This window comes from Papio anubis, chromosome 17, assembly GCF_008728515.1.
Source record: "Papio anubis isolate 15944 chromosome 17, Panubis1.0, whole genome shotgun sequence".
NCBI classification, from domain to species: domain Eukaryota; kingdom Metazoa; phylum Chordata; class Mammalia; order Primates; family Cercopithecidae; genus Papio; species Papio anubis.
Window position 1 is genome coordinate 32,471,528 of NC_044992.1, and position 8,889 is coordinate 32,480,416.

Here is an 8,889-nt window from a genome sequence, read left to right on the forward strand (position 1 = left end):
CCATTGTTGGGAAATAGTTATTAATTCTACAAATTATTATGACAATCCTATCCCTTCAAATATTGTTTTTTAACCTAAAAATATAATTTATGGAGAGCTGGTACTACAAACTATTAAATGGAATTAGCACATATATAGACAGAGAATTACTAATAAGTTGATGTCAGTTTGAATGGTAAACCAGTGTGTCTCCTAGTAGTCACTCCATCTCTTCCTAAATAATCACAAACTGTCCACTTTAAAAGCCATTCTAAGCCAGGCATGGTGGCTCACGCCTGTAATCCCAGCACTTTGGGAGGCCGAGGCAGATAGATCATGAGGTCAGGAGTTTGAGACCAGCCTGACCAACATAGTGAAACTCTGTCTCTACTAAAAATATAAAACTAGGCCGGGCGCTGTGGTCTGCCTGTAATCCTAGCATACTGGGAGGCCGAGACAGGTGGACTGGCCAAGGTCGTGAGATCGAGACCATCCTGGCTAACACGGTGAAACCCTGTCTCTACTAAAAGCAAAAACTGCCATGAGGTGGCGAAGCCTGTAGTCCCAGCGCTACTCGGGAGGCTGAGCCAGAGAATGGCGAAACTCGGGAGGCGGAGCTTGCAGTGAGCAGAGATCCGGCCACTGCACTCCAGCCTGGTGGATAGAGCCGAGACCCGGCTCAAAAAAAAAAAAAAAAAAAAAAAAATATATATATATATATAAAAAAACTAGCTGCATGTGGCATGCACCTGTAGTCCAGCTACTCAGGAGGCTTAGTGAGAGAATCACTTGAACTCCAGGAGGTGCCTGAGGGTTTCAGTGAGCTGAGATCGTGCTACTGCATTCCAGCCTAGCAACAGAGCAAGACTCTGTTTCAAAAAACAAACAACAACAACAACAAAAGCCACCAGGATTCTGCCAGTGACTACGCCTCATTCTAGGGGAATTAAGCATCTTTTTTAGATAGAAAGTCTCACTCTGTTACCCAGGCTTGAGTACAAAGTGGCTCGATCTCCATTCACTGTGCAATCCTGCCCTTGGCTCAAGATGAATGATGCCTCTGCCTCCCAGTAGCTGGGACTACAGGTGTGGGTGTTTTCGAATTTCGTCCAGTTAATTCTTTAGAGTTTTAGTAGAGATTCTAGGGAGCCACCATGTTGGCCAGGCTGGTCCTGAACTGCAGACCTTTAATTGACGCGACCTGCCTCAGCTCCCAAAGTGCCGCTGGGATTACAGGCGTGAGCCGCCAGGCCTGCCAGCCTTATTCATTTTGAAACCACAAATCAGAAGCTCAGCAGTGGCTCACGCCTGCAATCCCAGCATCTTTGGGAGGCCCAGGCTGGCAGATCAATGCAGGTCAGATTTTGGCACGCCAGCCTACCCAACACGGGAACTCGCCTCTACTAAAACACACAAAACTTAGCCGGGCAAGGGTGTGGGTGTCTGTAATCCCAGCTACTCGGGAGGCTGAGGCATGAGAATCGCTTGAACCCAGGGAGGTGGAGGTTGCAGTGAACCAAGATCACACCACTGCACTCCCAGCCTGGGCGACAGAGTGAGACTCCATCTCAAAAAAAAAAAAAAAAAAAGAGAACAACAAGTCTTCAGTCTTCCAGCACTTCTGTTGTCCACACTTTGGTGAAACGAGAAGCAACAAATGAGTTTTATCATCCATGAGACTTTTTATTCTTGGCTTTTAATTCCCTCTGGCCAGGAGCTTTAAACTCAATGGGAATATCCAGTATTCTTCAACAACATCTCTGTCAAAAAGCTTTTGCTTGTCTCTTAACCATTTTTGTCACATTTTCTGGTCAGAAAAGCAGCAACATAGATTTGGAGTAGGTCCCTTCTTCCTTTCTAAGTGTCACTGCCATTGATATTATTTCTATTTTTAAAATAACAGAGGCCGGGCCGTGGCTCAAGCCTGTAATCCCAGCACTGAGGCCGAGACGGGCGGATCACAAGGTCAGAGATCGAGACCATCCTGGCTAACACACAGTGAAACCCCGCCTCTACTGGGTGTAATAATAAAAAATTCTAGTCATGCAGCCTTCGGTAGTCCCAGCTACTTCCCGAGGCTGAGGCAGAGAACATGGAACCCCGGAGGCGGAGCTTTGCAGAGCAGAGATCCGGCCACTGCACTCCAGCCTGGTGATGAGCCAGACTCCTGGCCTCAAAAAAAAAAAAAAAAAAAAAAAAAAAAAAATAGAGACAGGGTCTCACTTTGTTGCCTGGTCTCGAACTCCTGAGCTCAAGCAATCCACCAGCCTCAGCCTCACAAAGTACTAGAATTACAGGCATGAGCCACCACACCCAAAAGAATAAAATAACTGGATAACTTCCTTCTAGTTCTTTCTGCCACTGAGAAGCAATTAACATTCAACTTTATTTTTCTCTCCATACTTTTCTCCCCAGTCATTTCCTGATAGGGAGAAAAAGACATAATTTATTAGCTACTATTAATATTTATCCAAACTAATCTCCAATTTAAAAATAAATAAGGCTGGGTGTGGTGGCTCATGCCTGTAATTCCACCACTTTGGGAGGCCGAGGTGGGTGGATCACCTGAAGTCAGGAGTTTGAGACCAGCCTGGCCAACAAGGCAAAACCCCGTCTCTACTAAAAACACAAAAATTAGCCAGGCCTGGTGGCACACGCTTGTAGTCCCAGCTACTCAGGAGGCTGAAGCAGGAGAATCGCTTGAACCTGGCAGGCAGAGGTTGCAGTGAGCTGAGATCACACCACTGCACTCCAGCCTGGGTGACAGAGAGAGACTCCGTCTCAAAAAATAAAAATAATAAAAATAAAACTAAATAAATAAGTCTTTTCAACAAATGGTGCTGGAACAACTGAATATCAACATGCAAAATAATGAAATCAAACCCCTTCCTCATACCACACACAAAAGTTAACTCAAATGGATTATGTAAGACCTAATGTAAATGTAAATGTAAGCGCTAAAACTATAAAATGCTTAGAAGAAAATATAGGAATAAATCTTCAGAGTATTGGGTTAGTCAAAACCTTCTTAAATATGACACCAAAAGCATCAATGACAAGATAAAAAATAGTTAAGTCAGTCTTCATAAAAATTAAGTATTTTGGATAGGCGCAGTGGCTCACGCCTATAATCCTAGCACTTTGGGAGGCCGAGGGGGCCAGGTCACCTGAGGCTGGGAGTTCAAGACCAGCCTGACCAGCATGGAGAAACCCTGTCTCCACTAAAAGTACAAAATTACCCAGGCATGGTGGCACATGCCTATAATCCCAGCTACTCAGGAGGCTGAGGCAGGATAATCTCTTGAACCCAGGAGGCAGAGGTTGCAGTGAGCCAAGACCACACCATTGCACGCTAGCCTGAACAACAAGAGTGAAATGCTGTTTCAAAAAAAAAAAAATTAAGTATTTTGTTGTGTTTCAACGGACACTATCAAAAAAGATAAAAGGTAACCCACAGACTAGGAGGAAGTATTTGCAAGTCGTATTGCATGCATGCACTTCATAATGATACTTTGGTCAATGACAGAACACAGTGGCCCCGTAAGATTATAATATCATATTTTTACTGTACCTTTTCTATGTCTAGATACACAAATACCATTGTGTTACAGATGCCTATAGTATTCAGTACAGTAACATGCTGTACAGGATTATAGCCTAGGAGGGTGGGCTATACCAGAGAGTCTAGGTGTGTATTAGACTGTATCGCTAGATTTGGGTGAATACACTCTATGATATTTGCACAATGACAAAATTGCCTTAACAAATTTCTCAGATCATATCCCAGTAATTAAACAACACACAGCTGTATCTCATGAGAGACTGGGATCCTGAATACATTTTAAAAATTCTTACAACTCAATGATAAGACAACCCAATTAAAAATGGACAAAGGATCTGAACAGACATTCTCCAAAGATGTCATCCAAAGCCAAAAAGCAAAAGAAAAGATGCTCAATCTCAATAGTCATTGGGGAAACACAAATCAAAACCACAACAAGATACTATTTCATATCCACTAGGATGTAGTAGAAAAGACAGATAATGACAAGCGTTGATAAGGATGTGGAGAAACTGAAACTCTCACATGCTACTGGTGGGAATGTAAAATGGTGTATCCACTTTGAAACAGTCTGGCAGTTCTTCAAAAAATTACACAAAGCTACCATATGACCCAGCATTCCACCCTATAGATATGAGAACATATATCCACAACTGGTACATAATTTTTTTTTTTTTTAAATAGAGCCTTGCTCTGTCTCCCAGGATGGAGTACAGTGGCGCCATCCTGGCTCACTGCAGCCTCCGCCTCCCAGGTTCCAGCGATTCTCCTGCCTCAGTCTCCCAGGTAGCTGGGAGTACAGGCACACGCCACCACACCTGGCTAACTTTCGTATTTTTAGTAGAGACGAGGTTTCATTGTCTTGGCCAGGCTGGTCTTGAACTCCTAACCTCAAACTACTGATCCGCCTGCCTCGGCCTCCCAAAGTGCTGGGATTACAAGCATGACCCACTATGCCCATCTAAGAACATTAGATCTAAGCCTTCAGTTTACAATCTAAGAAAGAAAATGGCCAGGCACAGTGGCTCATGCCTGTAATCCCAGCACTTTGGGAGTCCAAGGTGGGGGAATCACCTGAAGTCAGGAGTTTGAGACCAGCCTGCCCAACATGGTGAAACCCCATCTCTACTAAAAATACAAAAAATTATCCAGGCGTGGTGGCGGGCGCCTGTAATCCTAGCTACCCAGGACGCTGAGGCAGGAAAACTGCTTTGACCCAAGAGGTTGCAATAAGCTGAGATTGCACCATTGCACCCCAGCCTGGGCAATAGGAGCGAAACTCCAAAAAAAATAAAATAAAATAAGGAAAGAAAAGAGAGAGAAGGAAGGAAAGAAAGAGAAGGAAAGGAGGGAGGGAGGGAAGGAAGGAGGGAAGGAGGGAAGGAGGGAAAGAAAGGAAGGAAAGGAAGGAAAGGAAGGAAAGAAAGGAAAGAAAGGAAGAAAGGAAGGAAGAAAGGAAGAAAGGAAGAAATGAAGGAAGAAAGGAAGAAAAGAAGAAAAAAAGAAAAAGAAAGAAAGAAAGAGAAAGAAAGAAAGAGAAAGAAAGAAAGAAAGACAGAAAGACAGAAAGAAAGAGAGAGAGACAATGGTCTGTCCATTACATCTCATCCTGGCTCTTCCCTAAGTAAGAACTTCTCTTTCCTTACTAATGCAGAAGTTTCATCATGAGTTTTGTCTTTTCTGGAAAATGTAGAAGTAATTTCTCTGTTTCATCTCTTGCTATTTATCTATCCATTTGTCTACTCATCCATTTATTCACTCATCTATCCCTCCATCTATATATTTTTCATCAGAAGAAAACTTAGGGAAAAAAATCTAGTTCAATCCTTTCATTTTATGACTTATTTAGAATGCCAAGGTCCCATGAGGAGATGTACTCAAATCATGATTTTGTTAAGCACATATTTGCTATGCCAATACATTTGGCAGGCAGAATGTACCAAGTATAATGTAAAAACTAGCTGGGAATGGTGGCTTATGTCTGTAATCCCAGCACGTTGGGAGGCTGAGGTAGAAGGATCACTTGAGCTCAGGAGTCTAAGACCATCCTGGGCAATGTAACAAGACCCTATCTCTACAAAAAATTTAAAAATTAGCAAGGTGTGGTGGTAGCAAGGCGCACCTGTAGTCCCAGCTACTTGGGAGGGTGAGGTAAGAGAATCACTTGAGCCTAGGAGGTCAAGACTGCAGAGAGCCATGGTTGTGACACTGCACTCCAGCCTGTGTGACAGAACAAGACCTTGTCTCCAAAAAAGAAAAGCAAAACAAAGCAAAACAAAAAGGTAAAAACTTGACTCAGGGTGTAAACATTGAGGATGAGTGAGAAACAATAGTATTGTGTTCAAAAAGAAGTTAATGCTGTAATGTTTGAACTCATCTTTTTTTTTTTTTGAAAATGGAAACTGTGAACTCTGAGGGACAGAGGCCATGACTTACTCATGTTTGCCTTACACCACATCTGACACACAGCAGATGTTCCATGAACATTTGAATGAAGGAATGATTAAATCAATAAAATTACTTTTAGTAGGATTATGTTCTTGGCCCTGATTCAGATATATCCAATTTTTCTAGCCTGGTAGAATCTTTTTTGAATGCTGATGTCACTACCCAATATCTCTGTTTCTTTAATTCTAATATATATTTTTTCATATTGTAATATTTCTGAAATCATGATGCATCTCTTATAGTTGATTTATTTAGATAATATATTATTTTTTCCTGAAAAACTGTTATTAAATCCATGATGCATCTTACAATCATTGACATCTCAAAGCTGAGGAAGTTAACTTGCTAATACTAGCTTGCTGTCAAAGTTTTGTATTATCAGAAAATGGAAGAGGTATACATCTAAGTCACTGAAACTGTTAAAGAAGAAAAGACAGGGCAATTTAACAGGGATAAATACTAGATACTGAATTTGGATCTAAAAATCAACTACATATGTTCGAGAGGAGGGATATATGGTTCAACAGCAGCAGCAGCACCTGCACTGCCCAGTCCCGATCTGCCAGATCCTGCAGGTCATTATTTCCTCGTGGTCATGTTCTAGGGCCAGGAAGTTTCCCATTCAGCTAGTATTCCAACCCAGACTCTTTCTCTCCTTACTGCCCTGGTCAATTAGTCCTAGTATGTGGACTCTGACAGGCACAAAGGTGTTGGTAAATTTGGGAGTCTTTTTGGACAGGCTTCAGGGGTATAATCATATAATCAACAGCAGTACAAGGGCAACAGATTTAGGAGTTTCAATGAACTGTAAACTTGATATGATCAATGATGTGATATAACTAGACATAAAGCAATCTAAGTAAATAGTTTCCAGCTTAAAGCTGGGTGTGGTGGTGTGTGTCTATAGTCCCATATACTCAGGAGGCTGAGACAGGAGGACCACTTGAGCCCAGGAGTTCGAGGTTGCAGTGAGCTATGATTTGAAACAGAGTGAGATCTTATCTCTAAAAAGAAAAAAAGGAAAAGAAAAAGAAAAGAAAAAATAGCTTCCAGCTCAAGTTAAGACTGGTCTTCTTCCTTTCTTTCTTCCCTCCAATAAAGTGCTGGGCTACTTCTGCCCACACACTTGAAGAGTAAAGCCATACCCACAATCAAGCAATCAGAACAAGAAACAGACTGAAACTCTAATCACATTAAGAAATAGTCAAAGAACACTTTGGGAGGCCAAGGCAGGAGGACTGCTTGAGCCCAAAAGATCAAGACCAGCCTGGGCAATATAGTGAGACACATCTCTAGAAAAAGAAAAAAGAAATAGTCAAAGGAATTTGAGTTACTTGTCTCGCCAGTGACTGAAAAGGTGACATGTTTCCAATTATATGAATGATTGTCTTGTGGAAGAACGTTTTGGGATTAAATTAGAACTGATAAATAGAAGTTGCTGAAGATATTATTAACTCAATATAAATTAAACCATAATGCTTTTCAAAAGTAGGTTGGGCTGCCTCTCAAACAAGCTACCCATCTCTGGAGGTATTTATGCAAAAATTAGGTGACATCATCTAGGGAATCGTGGTAGCCAGTCTCCAAGACGGCCCCATGATCCATACCTCCTGGTATTCATGCCTTTGGGTCATTCCCTCCCTTAGTTGTAGACTGGACTTAACGAGTCACTTCTAATTAATAGAAGAAGACAGTATGCTGGGATATAACTTAGAGACAAGGCTATTAAAGGCAATATGGCATCATTCCCTTTATCTTGTATCATTTGCTCTGGGGGAAGTCAGCTGTCACGTAGTGACCAGTCCTACGGCAAGGCTCACTTGATGAAGAATCTCAAGTGATGAAGAACTGAAATCTCTTGCCAACAAGCAAGTGAGCTTGAAGTGAATCTGCTAGACTCAGTCAAACCTTAAGTTGACTGCATCTGCAGCTGACAGTTTGACTTCAACTTCATCAAAGACCCTGAATTAGAACCACCCAGCTAAGTTGCACCAAGATTCCTGACTCTCCAAAACTATTTTAAAGTTGACAAATTTGGGGGTAATTTGTTTTGCAGCCAATAGACAACAAATACAGGGATGTTATAGATGGTTCAGATATCTTGTTGGACAATAGTATTTTGTCTTTTATGATCCCTTTGACTTTGAGAGTCTATGATCAGGTATGAAATGATATTTTTGTCCAGAAGATTATTCCCTGATGGGAGTTAAGGCTAAGCAAATGAAAACAAATTTCCATTGATATGCATTATTTTATTTATTTTATTTTATGAGACAGAGTCTCGCACTGTTGCCTAGGCTGGAGTGTAGTAGCGTGATCCTGGCTCACTGCAACCTCTGCCTCCTGGGTTCAAGGGATTCTCCTGCCTCAGCCTCCCTAGAAGCTGAAGTTATAGGCACCCACCACCATACCCAGCTAATTTTTGTATTTTTAGTAGAGACGGGGTTTTGTCATGTTGGCCAGGCTGGTCTCGAACTCCTAACCTCAAGTGATCCACCTGCCATGGCCTCCCAAAATGCTGGGATTACAGACGTAAGCCACCGCGCCCGGCCTAGAACCACCACCTCTTACAGCCAGAATCCTATTGTCCAATTCAACTCTACCATTTCTTTTTACTGTTGGTTCCCCGCTTGCCCCTTCACCTACCACAGTCTGCTTGACTTATCTGTGTTTACTTAAACACAGGCTTTGCTCCACCCAGCACCTGTGCAGCCCATTCCTGATCTACCAGATCCTGTGGGTCATTATCTACTCCTGGCCATGATCCAGGGTCAGGAAACTTCCCATTCAGCCAATATTCCAGCCCAGCCTCCTCTCTCTTCTTGCTACCCTGGTCAATTTAGTCCTAGCATGTGGACTCTGACAGGCACAAAGGTGTTAGTAAGTTTGGGGGTCTCTTT